The sequence below is a fragment of the Mesocricetus auratus genome, unplaced genomic scaffold (assembly GCF_017639785.1).
Source record: "Mesocricetus auratus isolate SY011 unplaced genomic scaffold, BCM_Maur_2.0 Super-Scaffold_100009, whole genome shotgun sequence".
Classification (NCBI taxonomy): Eukaryota; Metazoa; Chordata; class Mammalia; order Rodentia; family Cricetidae; genus Mesocricetus; species Mesocricetus auratus.
In genome coordinates this window covers 64,288,417-64,305,289 of record NW_024429193.1, presented here as the reverse complement: position 1 = coordinate 64,305,289, position 16,873 = coordinate 64,288,417, and the positions used below count along the sequence as shown (strand labels likewise).

At 42.9% G+C, this 16,873-nt stretch overlaps 1 long non-coding RNA gene across 1 annotated transcript; it reads right to left on the bottom strand.

The window, feature by feature from the left end:
• Positions 1 to 1,204: 1,204 nt before the first annotated feature.
• Positions 1,205 to 3,322, bottom strand: LOC121142421. Its single transcript, XR_005879437.1, has 3 exons — positions 3,246 to 3,322; positions 3,060 to 3,166; positions 1,205 to 1,775 (listed from the first exon to the last, which is right to left on the bottom strand). It is a non-coding gene; the product is annotated as an uncharacterized LOC121142421 (long non-coding RNA).
• Positions 3,323 to 16,873: the final 13,551 nt, after the last annotated feature.

The following is a 16,873-nucleotide window of genomic DNA, read 5'->3' as shown; positions in this document are numbered from 1 at the left end:
AGTTCACTCCTCCTCATGGGTAAGGGCTCTCGGGCTTTCATGCGGAGTCAACAAAGTCTGGTACAATAGGTTGGGGCAAGGCCAAGCCCCTCCCCCATGCATTAAGGCTGAGCACAGTCAGTCATCCCACTGTAGGGAATGAACTCTCCCACATATGGAGGACCAATTCAGTTCCCTCGAGTCTCTACCACTGTTGGTCTAGAGTCCATGAATTTCCATGAGCTTGGTTCAGCCATATCTGTAGATTTTTCTTTTCTGATCTTGACCTCCCTTGCTCATGTATTCCCTCCTCCCTCTCTTCTACTGGATTCCTGGAGCTAGGCCTGTTTCTTGGTTATGGATCTCTGTGTTTGGGAAATTAGATGAGATTTACTGTGTAAACTGAGGATGGGGTTGGAGGTGGTAAGGGAGAAGGGATGGGGATGAGGACATGAGGGAAGAGGATGGTTGAGGAGGTTGGGGTGCAGTGGAAGAGCAATGAAAGAGATATCTTAATAGAGAGAGTCACTTGGGGTTAGGGAGAAACCTACTGATAGAATAACTCCCATGAATCCACAAGGATGACCCCAGCTAAGACTTCTAGCAATAGAGGAGAGGATGCCTGAACTGGCCTTCCCCTGTAATCAAATTGGTGAATACCCCAACTATCGTCATAAAGCCTTGATCCAGTAATTGATGGAACCAAATACTTAAGAATACCTCTTAACTACACACTTGGTTAGCTTGAAGAAACTGGACTCTTGAACTTATGGGGGAAATTTTGAGACTCCGTTTTCAATTCCCTTAGACCCCTCCGGTCCTGGAGTGTGCTATAATTTAGAATCTATTTATTTCCACACTTGTACTGTGTAGTTTTTGTTGAGTCATCTTACCAAGGATGGTACATTTACCTCATACACATTCTCTGTTGTTAACTATGCTCTCTAGTTTCTGTATGGTGTTTCTGTCTTCTACAGATGTGTGTGTGTGTGTGTGTGTGTGCATGTGAGCGCATGAGTGTGCATACATGCACATGTGCTTTCAATGGAGAAGCCCCTACCTCTCACAGGTTACCCCCACAGGACCTTTGAAAATGTCCTGGTATTTCAGTAGTGCACACGCCCAGGCCGTCTCCCCTCAATACACAAGGGAGTCTGGGGCGGGAGATGGACACAAATCCTCAGGAACACAACGTTTACAAAACAGAACCATTAGAGACATTTGGTGCCAGGGGAATTCTTTTTTAATTGCTTGGGAAGGGTGATGGGAAAGGGCGTCTGGGCGTGCCGCCAGGGTTTCCAGCAGGGTGATGTAGGCACATGTCAGCAAAGATGATTAGACAGTTTAGAAGCAGATCTTTGTCAGAGATGCAAACTGAAACTGCTAATTAAGAAGGGATTGAGATCGAGGAAGCTGCAGCCTAGAAGCTTCTTTTTCAAGTGTGAAATGCAACTGCATCCAGGAGCAGGGTGAGCCCATACATGGCTGATGCGGGAAGGAATACCAGATGGCTGACAAAGAAGGACAGATGTCATGCTCTGTCCTCCTGGGAATTCTCTGGCCACAAGCTGAGAGCTTACTTCTGCTTGGACTTCTGGCATTGCTGGGGTGGTGGACACTTCTGTTGGCACTTTGGAGGAGGCTGGCAAGGCTGCTTGGTCTGCTGGGATTGGGGGCAGCACTGCTGTGGGGGGGCGCACTGCTGGGGCGGGGGGCAGCACTGCTGTGGGGGGGCGCACTGCTGGGGTGGGGGGCAGCACTGCTTCTGCTTCTGCTGAGACATTCTGGATTTCCAACTAGAAACAAACACAAAGAATGAGACAGAATCAGCCATAGATCCTGGGATCAAATGACTCCCTGCCATTTACATGCTACTGTTTTGACCCTGACCTGATTGCTTCATGTATTTAAGGGGTGTGTGTTCGTGTGCATGTGTGTGTGTGTGTGTGTGTGTGTGTGTGTGTGTGTGTGTGTGGTGTGTGTGTGTATACATCTATACTTGCTTACATGTTAAGTTAAACTAAATGTAAGCTATTTCAACTCTTTCTGAAAAAATTAAATAAGGAATGGATGAAGGAAGGAAGAAGGGATGGGGTAAGGAAAGAGAAAAAGAGGATGGAAGAAGAAAAATGTAAAAAAATTATAAAGAGGGAAGAAGGAGAAGACATCAAGAAAGAGAAAGGAAGAGATAAACAGCGATGTATGTTATAATGGAAACTGTGGATCCAATGACGGGATTTTCTATTATCTGAATCCTGTGTAAACTATTACACCTTTTTGGTTTTCATGGATTTGCTTTTCTCTACCCAGCCTTTCTGAGGTTGCCATCTAAATCAGCATGCAAAAGGCATCCAAGCTTGCTAAAACGGGTGGATGTGTGTGCTAGAATCCGTCCATCCACAGAGGCTCTAGCACTTACCATAGTGCCAACTTAGCCAAGAAATGTGTAAAACATTAAAAGAAACAGCTTAACCATTTTCTAAGGTAACTTTCAGAACTGAGAGTTCCAGAAGTTAATACAGGGAACTGTCTAACTTCAGTCTCTTGACTTCTTTTGAAGAAATCAAGGAGGCATTGTGGCTTAGTCATTCAGCACAGATGAGGGAAACATGGGTCTCTTGGGTCCCAGAGCAGGCACCTTCTTTAGGCTTCATTGTCTTATCCCTGCTGTTCTGTAATTCCGGGATCTCCCTCCTCTGTCCTAAGACAGCCTGCTTCACTTCTTCCCTGGACCCCAATTTTCTCCCAGAAGGGCAACCTTGCCAGTGAGTCCAGAGCTGGTCCTGCTCTCCTTTGGGTTTCTCTCAACACCTGGAGGAGTGCAATGCCGGCATCATGCCAGCAGTCTTTGGGACACTGTTTGTCTTGTAGAGCCCTCTTCTGTTTTTAGCTCAGGCTCCCCAGATCTTCAGCCAGATGACTCGCAGGCCCAAGGCAGACTGCTTTAAAACGTTAGGGAAGAGGCAGGTGCCCAGAGAAAGCCTCCCTTTCTGATTATCCAGAGCCCCCACCTCTACTCCCAGAAGTCAGAGTATACACGGAGCCAGACAGCTGAGAGGGTTCTACCTCAATGGACTTACCAGAGTTCACCAGAGACTGGAGTGTGGAGACGCTGAGCTGTGTGGGACACTCTCAGATGGCCCACCTTTTATATATGTCACATCTCCGCCTGGGGCCATGAGGTGGCCTAGGATTGGGGTGTACTAATTAGTCTCTAGTCACAATAGGACCCATCTGCCCTTCCTCAAATTTCAGGTTTTACTCACCCCCTAAGGCTGGCAGCCTCCGTGTTGGCATGGCGGGACTTGGGGATGACAATGACTTCACCGTCGCCCTTGCCCCACCTCCCCAATGCTTTACGAGGGTTGGCCTTGGATTTCCAAATCCACTCGTGACTTTTGACTTAGAACCTTGGCATCTGGGATAGTCCCAAGCAGGCATTCAGTACAGTGCTGGGTGTGGGGGCTGTGAAGGTTGTGAGGGGAATGTTCTGGGAAGTTCTGGTTGGCAGAGGGGTTGGAGTATCTCTAGGGAGTCTATACAAATAGCTTTGTTGTCAGAGAAATGGCAAAGGAGGTGACTGGTTCTCTTAGGGTCTTATTAAATTCAGAAAAATTGAGTGTTTGCTCTGTACTCAAAGTATCATTCAGATTGAACTGGTGGGAAGACAACATGATTTTCTTCTTCTTCTTGTCATCTAAGCAATAAATTAAGGGCTGCAGCCCTTTGTCTTGCCTGCTATTGGGAAAACCATTAGGTCCCATTAAGATAAACTGGGTGGTTACAGTAGACGATGCTTATCTCTCTGCTTCTCTGCATATGTATAAGTTACTCAGACTGTGGGATTCCCAGCAGTGATTATCATGAACACTGGTAGAGAGGTGGGAGAAGAAGGGAGCATTGACTTAGCATGAGCTCATGGAAGACTCAGGCTGGCTGGGTGTTGGAGTCCAGGCTCTGAAGGCCTGGTTTTCCCCACACTTCTATTGGGGATCATGGAACAGAGGGGGATGGTACTGGACACAGACTCCAATACCATCCTATCTGATGAAGGATGGAGTGGTGCTCCAACTGGGGAACTGCCTTTTGCCTCTTGAGTGACTGAGCACATAATGTTTTAAGCTTCCGTTTCCTTTTCCTTGTCTGTTAATGAGGATAATGACACCGCCCTGCATGTCAGGTGTAAGGATTAAAATGAATAGCCTACACAAAATGCTTGGGCAGATGTGTTTTCAATTCTTAGGTTCTCCATGAAACTGAGCCTTGAATACCAGAGCAAGATGGACTTCTAGAAATACCAGATAGGTAGCTAAAGGAAATTGAAGGCAGCCAGTGGCACTTGCCACTCAGTGTCATCAGATATTGAATTAAAGAGATAGGAGGAATAACAAGATTACTTTACTCATAGTGGCAACATTAAACAACATGCAGCAAACTAACGAGACTAGATTTTTAAGTGCTTTTATTACATAGAAATTTTAAAAAGTATGTATTGGTCTTGTGGGGGAGCTGTATTTGATCTGAGCTCATGTGTGGCTAAGCGTACAGCACAAAAGTGGGGGGCAGCGAAAAGATAAGAGCTGGAGGATGAGGACGAAAGCTATGAAAGGCTGGCTCCTGAACATGACAACATGACAGGGCTGTTAAACACAGGAGATTCTGAGTTCTTGAAGAGCATTCCCTCTAACAATGAACACACACACACACACACACATTAAAATAAACAAGTGCAAAAGGTGTGTGCCAGAGGAGAAATTATAACAATTTATACAATTTTATAACAAATTAAAAAATTATAACACATTTAAAGATTTTTAGCAGCATTTTTTGCAGTCCTAGAATTGAGTAATACAACACTCTCCTTCTATAAAATATGACTGCTCCAATGTGTTGAGCCAGTGACATTTACAGAGAGAGAAGGAATAAAGAAAGCAGAAGCAGAACAATAGAAATGGAGTGGTTGTTTCAAAATCCTCTTTCTTACAAAGAGTTAAGGAAGGACCTCCTAGTCATAGGAGCCGAAACTGGTTAGCTTTGGGAACCCTCTCCTCCCCTCCTTTCTCCTCTCCTCTCCCCCCCCACTCCTCCTCTCTTTCTATTTCTCCTTCTCATCATCCTCTTCTTCCTCTTTCCTTTCTTCTCTCTCCATTCTCCGTGCTATCTCTTCCCCTTCTCTTCCTTTGCTTGTAGCTCCTCTTCCCCCATCCATATCTCTTTCCTGTGTTCTAAAGGAAATATAAATGATTCAACAACTGTGTTTTGTAGTTACAACACAAAACTTTAGCACGAGGGACTAAATTCCAGTTTGACTTGCTGGGCCTAACGCAGAAGCTCAAACCAAACACATGATTCTCCATAAACTATATAAGCACATACCAAATAGTTCAAATAAGATGTTGCATAATACATGTATCAAAACATCACACCGTGCACCATAGGTATAAAGTTATTGTTTGTCAACTAAAAATACATTGTGAATAAAAAGAATTGTGTCTTGAAAGAAAGAAATGGAAGTAGACAAGCCACTCTCATTCTGAGGTTGGTACATTCTTAATGTCAACACTGGGTGTAGCTACAGCTTCCCTGAAAACTTTAGACTTTCTTAAAATCTTTGTAAGACATGCTACGGCATTTTAAGACACCAATATGTCTCTCTTAAATTACAATCCTGGTAAACATAGGCTGTGTGGGGACAAGGAACTAAGAAGAGACCCAAAGGAATCCAGGCCTTCTGAAGAGATAAATTCCTTGATACCAGAGTCCAGTTTAAGAAATCGAGGAGTGATAATATGACCAAAGGGATCAAGCCCTTGATGGGGAAACCCACAGAGACAGCTGACCTGAGCTAGTGGGAGCTCACTGACTCCAGACTGTCAGCTGGGGAACCTGCATGGAATCGAATTGGGTTCTCTGAATGGGTGACAGTTGTGTGGCTTGAGCAGTCAGTGAGATGGTGGCAGTGGGATCAGGATTTCGCCCTAGTACTTGAACTGACCTTTTGGAGCCCATTCTCTTTGGAGGGATACCTTACTCAGCCTAGATATGGGAGAGGGCCTTGGTCCTAACTCAAAGTGATGTGCCAGACTTCCTTGACTCCCCATGGGAAGCCTTACCCTCTCTGAGAAGTGGATGTGGTATAGTAGGGGGAAGGCAGGGAGAGCAGGAGGAGGGGAGGGAGTAGGAACTGGGATTGGTATGTAAAATGAGAAAAGATTGTCTTAAAATAAAAAAAATCATGTCATAAAAGGGATTGACATGTGAAGCAAGCTTGTTTCTAACTTAAATTTTAGAAAGGGAGGAAAAAAAGAAGAAAGAGATAAATTCCTTCAGCCTGGTAGCATTCACCTGGAAGTGACTGTGTCTAAAGTCTAAGGAAGGAGTCTTAGTTCAGGACCTTAAAGCAGCATGGAAAGGCTATACAGGTAGCTTTCCTGGCATAGGCAGTTACATATCAGGATGAACTGCCCATGGACTACTATTCCTGTGCTTAGGATCCAGGGGAAGAGGGTGGCAAGGCAGGTAACAAAACAGGGAAGAGCTCAACTAGTTAGGTCTGCTTCTGAGAACTAAAGCTGTATCAATGTGATGGAGTGATGAAATACTTAATGCCTTACTCTTGCTTCCTATTTTCCCTTTGCATACTTATTTTTATTGTTCAGTTTAGATTAGCCGAGTGAAACTCAAGGATCTTTAGTCTGATGTCTACATAGTTGAGTGAATTGTGAACAACAGCCGATTGGTATATTTGGGGTGCTAAATCGGGTAAAGCTTTTTTTGAATGTGCCTGACCACCCAGAACAGACGCTTTGTGGTGAGCTGGCAACCTCAAAAATGTGTGATGTAATATTGTTTCTTGCTGCCAGTGGACCAAAGCAGAATGCTTATTCTAGTCTCTGGACGATACTTCCCACTGACCTTCATCACTTTCATTTTCTGCCACTTTCTTCAATCTTCCATCTCTCTTACACACTCATACATATACACATACAATGGCCCATGTGCTTATGGGAACATAGACCAGCACTCTAATAGTTGATAGGGCTGAAGGTGATATGTATCTTCTACCAATTTCCAAAGCACATGCATAAATGCCTTGCTTGCCTTGGATGCATGTCTACTACCAGGTTATGGATCCCAACTCTGTACCCTTCCAATATTCCTAAGACCCTATGTGGCAGCTTATGATATTATTCCCTGCTCAGGTTTTCCATGGAAATATTATTATCCTGATTTCAGTTTTATCAATATAAGCAGGATGATATGAGGTGATGTGAGAGCTGTGTGTGCTGGGGGGGGGGCAGGAAGAAGACCCTACAGTCTAGGTGCCTATGACTGGCAAATAGATACTCATGTGTTTAGTTCTAGTCTGAAGCACCAATAGCATATCTAGCCCCCAGATGGACCTAAAACTAGTTTGGCTGAGAGGGGTCAGGGCTAAGTCTAACAAGTTCCATTCAGCTATCGAGTGTAGAGGGTCAGACTATGCCAAGGATGGGTTGGGAACTGGTTTCTGGTCTTGGATACACATGCCTGGTCCAATGCAATGGAGGATCTGGAGCTCAGAGGCTGAGACTGACTCAGGACCTGAACAATGACATGGAAGAAGCAGGTGTGTCTGTCACAGAGCCCAGAGGAAAGGCCTTGGGATATGGCTAATACCCACAACAAAGCCCCAGAGAAGATGGGAAACCCCTAGCCTGCATATTTCTTCTGCATGACTTCCTGTTAGTATCCTAGTACCTGGAAAAGATTTGCCACTTACAACTGGAAGTAAATCAAATTCTATTAAATGAGTTAAGGCATTCCAGCAAAGAGGACATGGGCTGAGAAAACAGTCACATGTGGAAGGTGCTTTGCGTTTCAGGAACACAAGTGTATAGTAGTGGGTAGTCAGTGGTAATGACCAGTGGAAAAGCTTGTGGACCAGCCTCCATGAGAAGTCTGGAACTCCACACTAGCCAGGAGACCTTCATTTCAGGATAGGAACCTTGGCCCTGACTCTAAAGGTTGCAGTGTTGACTAGTAAATGCCATGTTTTAAAAGAAGGCTTGATTAGCACAAGGAGGGATAAGGGTAGGGTGTGTGTTAGGAAGATCCAGGTATGCTCTTGGCTTGCCCAATAATTACTGTGTGCTGCTTTTGGATAATTGACTTCTCTCTGAGGTTGAGGATTATGCTGGCTGTAGAACATGATTAATCCTGAGATCTTCACCATGTGGTTGTGGTATGCTTTTTCCCACAGGAACCAGAAGCCAAAGAAGGGAGATTGAAACTCTCTGGGCACTAGTAAGGATCCCACCCTATGAACCTGGACCTGGAAGGCTGAGAAAGGGTGGCATATAGAGCAGCTGGGAAGGAGAGGAGGGGAGACTCTTCCCTTGGGCAGCAGAGACAGGAGAGGGAAGAAAAGCAAGTCTAAGAACAACTGAACTAAGAACACACAGCTCTAGAGGACTGGCAAGCTAGGAAGAAGGCCAGGAGTTAAGGAGATACATGATTCCAAGTGACAAAACTGGAGGATATGGAGATTAGACCTGGGAGGAGGGACCATAGTGAGCAAAAGTGTGTCCCTACACATGAGTGTGGTGGGTCAGGGCACCTAAAAAGCAGAACATTGGTAGAGGAGGGAAGTGGGGAGTGGAAGGAGGGAGATTTTCCTTTTGAGTACCTGCTATGTGCTGAGCTCTAGGAAAGGGGAGAAGAAAGACAGCTTGGCCAAGGGAGCTCTGGGATAGGCAAGGCACTTATCCCCCAGGCATAGTGTCTGAGCACATATGGTGCCAGACCTGGAAGAAGCCCAAGAGTCAAATAAGATAAGAGTATCTCAATTCCCTATCAAGGATGGTGGCCTTTCTTTCTTTCTCTCCCTCCTTTTCTTTCTTTGGTTTTTTCTTTCTTTCTTTGCTTGTTTCTTTCTTTTTCTCTCTCCCTTTCTTTCTTTGTTTCTTTCTTTCTCTCTCTTTCCTTTCTTTCTTTGTTTCTTTGTTTCTTTCTTTCTCTTTTTTTGGGGGCTATTTTTCAAGACAGGGTTTCTCTGTGTAGCTTATAGACCAGGTGGGCCTGGAACTCACAGAGTTCCCTCTGCCTCCTGAGTGCTGGGATTAAAGGCACGTGCTACCACTACCTGGTAGAGGCCATTCTTAATGAGTTACAGAAGAAGGAGAGATGTTTGTATCTTTTAAAGCATTGATTCTCAATCTTCCTAACGCTTTGACCCTTTAGTACAGTTCCTTATGTGATGGTGACCCCAACCATAAAATTATTTTCGTTGCTACTTTATAACTGTAATTTTGCTACTGTTATGAATTGTAATGTACATATTTTTGGAGGTAGAAATTTGCCAAAGGGGTCACCACCCACAAGTTGAAAATGTTTTAGAGAATTTTATGTATTTGAAAGATCTTTAGTTTGTTGGTTGTTTGAACATTGATATTATTCTCTCTTTACTATGCTTTAAAAATTACCTTTTTGTGATCTATAATAATTATAAAAGACCTTTGCTTTTAATTGACACCACAAAATGTCATTATTCATTAACACTGAAAATTATATTCAGTGAAACTCAAAAACCTATATATGTTAGTGTGGGATATGTCTTGCCAGAACTAAATATGGAAAGGTGAATCAGATAAAGGAAGCAACTTGCTTGAAGTAGTATTATATTAAAATATCAGAGAGACCTTGCACTTTAGATACCTGACATCCCAACGCAAACTAAAACAAACAAACAAATTAGGACTTGGGTTGATGTCACAATCTCAACCAGAAAGTCTCCTACTCATGCCCTCCCCACCTGGATGCCAGGCCTTTCCACAGTGGCAGGAGTAGGCCTGTTATGACACCCACACCTGACTCTTACCTGTCCCAGACTCTAGGATACAAAACACAGCTAAGGACTTGCCTTCTTTCCTGGGAGACATGCTGTGGCCTGCACCATGACCTAACTAGGACAGAACCAGGTCTCCCAGCCTTATCTACTCCTCAGATCAGAGGGGATTAACCCTTCTGTGCTCCTGTCCTTTTCCTGATTCTTAGGAAGTATCTCATCATGAGAAATGATAATTGAATAATTCGCCTACAAGAGTACATAGTTGGATGCTCAGACACATGAGTTTTCCATTTGTGGACCCTAAGGTTTTATCTTTATAATAGAGAAATACTGAAATATTTTGATAGCCAGGAGTTAAAGCTTAATTATACTCTGTGGTTCTGAGATAGGGAACAAAGTCCTTGAAAGGTAGAGGACTTTAGGATGTGCCTGAGGTCCCTGTTCTCACTGAAGAACTTCATTCACTCCTGTGATTCTAGTGTGCTCTTTGTACTGACCTGGACGTTTGCCTGTATTTTGGATCTGTGATGTCCAGACATCATGGTACATCTTAAGCACAATGTTATGTTTTTAATCTGTGTATACATGCCTTTAACTCCATAATTTAGAATTATTATTTGTTTATTAAAATTTAATATGCTGTTTAGAAAGCTTCTTCATCTGGATATCTATGGCCACCTTGGTTTCAATATGTTCAAAACTTAAATTTCTGTTCCTCCCCTTTTCTTTTATGCTCTGTTTTCAGGAATAAAATCTCTACCTACTACATGACCCTAGACATCCCCTTTTATTACTTTTTCTTATCAAGATCCATTGCTCTGTCACTTATAGAGATAAGGTATACCTGCTATGAGCTCTGACTTTTACATATGGAGAAATGCTATTTCAAATCTCTCTCACTCTATACTCATTTCTACATATAATTCCCCCCATGCCCTCCATCTCTTCCTCCCTCCCTCTCTCTGTGTAAAGATGTGTCATTGATTTATGATTTGTCTTATAATTTTTTAATTCACAATAGTATAAAAGCAATACATATTCAGTAAAACTTATGTTTTGAGTCTACATATATAGGCATTCTGCTTTTCACTTTCTATATATAGTATTCAGTAAATTATGGGAAATATTCAGCACCAAAGTATAAAATACATTTGTACTAGATGATTCTTCCCAAATGTAGGCTAATATAATGATTCTGATTATATTTAATACAGATTAGGTAAGCTATAAGTGTGTGGCTTAGATGGATTAAAATAAATTAAAATAATTTTTATTTTTGATGTTCTCAGTTTATTATAGATTTATCTACAGGAAACTACACTATAAATATAAAGTATTTTGTAGAAAGAGTAAACACATTTAAGAATGGTGTAACTGGGTATAAACTATCTAGGGTTATTTGTACTATTAAACCTTCCTATAAATCTGAAATTACATCAAAATAGACACTTTAAATAAAAAAGGGCCTATGTTACTCTTCTCCACAGAATCTCCCAAAGGACCCTCATTCCTGTTACCTACAGGGAATTCCAGCCCCTACCTGCTTCTCCAGCCATCCCACATGCTCTGGTTCAAGTGCTATGTCCCATCCAAATGAGCTGATACAATTCCTGGTGGGCAGCTTGATGATTTATTTTCTTTTTTCTGTTGAAAGGTTTTGTCTCAGCAAATCTATAAGAACCCAACTCGCCTTGCTGGTCCCAATATGAGTTATCTTAAGAATGGTTTAAACAGTGGTGGATGGCGCTATACCCTATATAACTGTTTCCCACCTGTCCACTGTAGCTGGTACCCCATCTGTTATGACTGTTTCTCCTCTCTCTCTCTCTCTCTCTCTCTCTCTCTCTCTCTCTCTCTCTCTCTCTCTCTCTCTCTCTCTCTCTCTTAATAATGCAGACACAGGGATGCCTTGTTGTTTTAAATGGATACAGAGCAGCCTTTGGCCCTGTGGCTTCAACACTTGTCCCTGAAGGTACAGACCAAGTGTCATCAAGTGAAAACAACTGTCACATTTTGTTGTTTCACTCCCATGTCTCTTTGAAGGGCCATCTCTCCTCTACAGATAGGTAAAATGCCCTACTACATTAAATAATCCAAAACTGGAGAGTGAAGACATTTGTATGTTCAAGACCAGTGTTTGCATAGGGTGGGAAATGTAACAGGCATGTGGGGAACACAGGTCCTCTTCTAGATCTACCTTCATCTTAGCTTAAGATTTGCCAGCTGTTTATCTTATGACATATAAAGAGAGTGCTTCCAAAGGGTAACTTAATTACTTAGGTGAGTATCATCCATAAAACATTAATGGTGGTCATTCCCCAAAAAGACTGTTTGCCATTGTTCTTAAAATAAAAAAAAATTACAGGACTACAAACAGCACTTTCGTGTCCCACAAGGGACATCCTTCTTGTCCTCATTTAGTGGGAGATGCTTCCCCAGCTTCAGCTTGCACCATGCTTGGTGGGCCACACTGAGGAAATGATGCTGTCACCCATTGCCTTTTAGCAACTATTTTCACAAAGACTCCTGAGGCTGGTATGCAGGTTTCAATATTACAATGGAATGGAATGCAGAGCATTTCAAAGTTGTTCTGATGAATCATATTTATTTTACATAGCGCTCACACTTACGATAACTTTTTGTGTGAAAATGTAAGTTCACTTCTTGGTTCTTAAGAAACTAAATAGAAATTACTTAAATACACAATTTGAAGTATAATTCCACTTTAGGTGATAGAAACTCAGACTTGGTTTCCCATAGGCATGAACCAAGCAATCCCACAAAGCAAACAGCAGTTCAGCAAAGCACAACGGAAAAGAGCTAAAGTCTCCATGTACCTGGCTCCTGGTCTCTGATAAATTCCCTTTATTTTCAGCAGTGAGGCTGTGGCTAAATAGGAGGCAGTAGTGACTTCTTTCGTGCCTCCACCTCCCTTTCCATACACACCCTCAACAAGGACAATACTGGCATGTGGGTGTGTGAACTCAGACAAGTAGGTATCGTGTTTGCTTCCAGGTAGGGAGACCAGACATTGTGTCTGGAATTCTGAGTCACATTAAGCTTCCGTGAGGGTGGGTCTCTCTATGTCCTGTATCACACGCTCTCATATGCCTCATATGCATATTTGCGCACGCACGCTCGCGCGCGCGCACACACACACACACACGAGAGAGAGAGAGTGAGAGAGAGAGAGAGAGAGAGAGAGAGAGAGAGAGAGAGAGAGAGAGAGAGAATGGAGAATGTGTCCTACTATTATGCAAGGGTCTTCTCTTTGGTGGGTACTAGACAAAAGCACACACTTATTGCAACTTAGGCGTTGTTAGACAGCTAATATTATCTAAACACAGGGTTGAGTGTCGTTGAAAATGGAAGCAATGTAAAATTTCTTATTCAAGTTGTTTGTGTATACATGAAAAATATGAAAGCAAATAAAGCTCAATATTTATGTGAATGCCAACATTTATGTGAATATCTTTTCTAAAGCCATACTTTTATTATTTTTTAAATTTTATTTAACTTTATTACACATGTTACACCCAGCTTCCTCTCTCTCTCCTCCTCCCCCTACCAACCTCCCCAATCACTGACTCCATCCTCCCTCTGCTCCCCAGGGAAGGTGAAGTCTTCCATGGGGGATTTTCAAAGTCTGTCATATCATTCCAGGCAAAGTCTAGGCCCTCCCCAAAGTCCAGGCTGAGAGAGCATCCTTCCATGTGGAATGGGCTCCCAAAGTCCATTTGTATGCCAGGAATAAATACTGATCTACTATCTGAGGTCCAATAGATTGCCAAGGCCTCCTCAATGACACGTACATTCAGGGGGTCTTGATCAGTCCCATGCTGGTGTCTCAGTCACCAGTCTGGGGTCCATGAGTTACCCCTTGTTCAGGTCAGCTGCTTCTGTGGGTTTCACCAGCCGGGTCTTGACTCCTTTGCTCATTACTCCTCTTTGCAACTGAGTTCCAGGAGTTCAGTTCAGTGTTTAGTTGTGGGTGTCTGCCTCTGCTCCCATCAGCCACTGGATGAGGATTCTAGGATGGCATTTAAGGTGGTCATCAGGGGAGGGCATTTAAGGAAGCCTCGATGCCAGTTGGTGTCATTCTTGTAGATATCTGAAAATCTCTCCTCAAACCAGATCTCTCCTCAAACCTATGCCTCTCTCTATTATGGTATCTCTCATCCTGCTCTACTCTATTCTTACCCTGACTCAACCTTCCTGCTCCCCCATGTCCTTCTCTTTTCTCCCTCTCTTTTTCCCATTTCCCTTTCTCCTCCCTTCCCCCCATGCTCCCAATCCCCTCAGGAGATCCTGTCCCATTCCCCTTAGCTGTGTTACCATGCAAATCTCTCTTAAGGTCCTCCCTGTTTCTCAGAATCGCTGGCAGTGGAATTGTAGGCTGGCAATCCCCTGCTCCAAGTCTAAAATCCATATTTGAGTGAGTACATACCATGTTTGTCTTTTTGTGACTGGATTACCTCACTCAGCATGGCTTCTTCAAGTGCCATCAGTTTGCCTGCAAATTTCAAGATTCCATTTTTTTCAGCTTAGTATTACTCTATTATGTAAATGTACTGCATTTTCTCTATCCACTGTACAGTTGAGAAGCTGTATAAACATAGTGGAACAGATGTCTTTATTGTATGAATGTGCATCCTTTGGGTATATGCCTAAGAGTGGAATTGCTGGATCTTGTGGTAGACTAATTTCCATTTTCCTGAGGAATCTCCATACCAATCTCCAAAGTGGCTGCACAAGTTGGCACTCCCACCAGCAGTGGAGGAGTGTTTTCCTCTCTCCACATCCTCTCCAGCATAAACTGTCATTAGTGTTTTTTTTTATTTTAGCCATTCTGATGATAGTGAAATGGTATCTCAGAGTTTTGATTTGCATTTCCCTGAGGCTAAGGATGTTGACTACCTTTTCAAGTGTCTATTAGCCATTAAAGACTCCTGTTGAGAATTCTCTATTTAGTTCCGTACTCCACTTTTTAACAGGATTATTTGGTGTTTTGGAAACTAGCTTTTTGAGTTATTTGTAAATTTTGGAGATCAACCCTCTGTCAGATGTGGGGTTGGTAAATATCTTTTCCCATTCTGTGGGCTGCCGTTTTGTCGTTTTGACTATGTCCTTTGCCTTGCAGAAGCTTCTCAGTTTCAGGAGGTCCCATTCATTAATTGTCGACTTCAGGGTCTGTGCTACTGGTGTTATGTTCAGGAAGCAGTCTCCTGTACCAATTCACTCAAGGGTACTTCTCAATTTCTCTTCTAAGAGATTCAGTGTGGCTGGATTGATGTTGAGGTCTTTGATCCATTTGGACTTAAGTTTTGTTCATGGTGATAGATAAGGATCTATCTGCAGGCTTCTACATGTCAGCATCCAGTTATCCCAGCACCATTTGTTGAAGATACTTTCTTATTTCCATTGTATAGTTTTAACTTCTTTGTCAAAGATCAGGTGTTCAAAGGTGTATGGGTTAATATCAGGATTTTCAGTTTGATTCCATTGGTCTACCTGTCTATTTTTTGTGCCATTACCGAGCTATTTTCAGGACTATAACTCTATAGTAGATTTGAGGTCAGGGATGGTGATGCCTCCTGAAGTTCCTTTATTGTACAGGGTTGTTTTGGCTATCCTGGGTTTTTTGTTTTCCCTTTTATCATTGGGAATTGTCCTTTCAAGGTGTGTGAAGAATTGTGCTAGGATTTTGACAGGGGTTGCATTGAATCTGTAGATTGTTTTTGGTAAGATTGATATTTTTACTATATTGATCCTACCTATCCAAGAGCAGGGGATATCTTTCCATTTTCTGGTGTCTTCTTTAATTTTTCTTTAAAGACTCAAAGTTCTTTTCATACAGGTCTTTCAAAAACCAAATATACAGAATAAAGGATGAAAATTGATGGCACTAACAAAAAGAAACCATCCTGAGTGAGGTAATGCTTTCACAAAAAGACAAACATGGTATGTACTCACTCATATATGGATTTTAGACATGGACCAGGGGAGTGGCAGCTTACAATCCCAGGGACAGTGAGTCTGGGAAGCATTATACCCCAGAGAAGTGGAAGGAGGCAAGATCTCCTAGGCAGATTGGGAACATGTGGGGAGAAGAGAGGGAACCAGGAAAAAGAGAGTGGGATAAGAGGAGGTTAGAAGAAGACATGGGGGAGCAGGAAGGTTGTGGGGTAAGAATAGAGGAGAGCAGGATGAGAGATACCATAATAGTTGGAGTCATTATATCTTTGAGGAGAGAGCTGACACTGATGTAGAAGGATAACACCAACTGGAAAACTAAGTAATAGCGGAGAGACTACATTAACTGCCCCTACCTGATGATAAGGTTGATGACTACCTTATGTGACATTCTAGAACCTTCATCCTGTGACTGATGGAAGTAGAGACAGATACTCACAGCTAAACTCTGAACTGACCCCTGGAACCCAATGACAGAGATGGAGGAGTGGTGAGCAAGACGGTCAAGACAATGCTGGTGAAACTCACAAAGACAGCTGACTGAACCCTAGACTGATGACTAAGAGGCCAATAGGGAACTGATCTAGACGCCATGAATATAGTGTTAGTGAGGAGGCCTCAGAAATTTCTGGGCCTTGGGTAGTAGACTAGTGTTCACCATGGCATACAAATGAACTTTGGGAGCCCATTCCACAGGGAGGGATGCTCTCTCAACCTGGACACATGGGGAAGAGCCTAGGTCCTGCCCTGAATAAAATGACAGACTCTGGAGACCTCCCCCAAGGAGGGTCTCACCCTCCCTGGGAAATGATGTGGGGATTGGGCTGGGGGTAAGGGGTGGAGGGGCTGGTGGAGGGAGAAACGGGGAGCTGGGATTGACATTTGAGACATGCATGTTTCTAATTTAAATAAAAACATACTTAATTAAAAATGAGCAGCAAAGGAAAAAGGCCAATTAACATATAAAGGCAAACATATCAAAATTATACCTGACTTCTCCATGGAAACTCTGAAAGGCAGGAAATCCTACAAACACTGAGAGAACACAGATTCCAGCCCAAACTGCTATACCCAGCAAAACTCTCAATCATT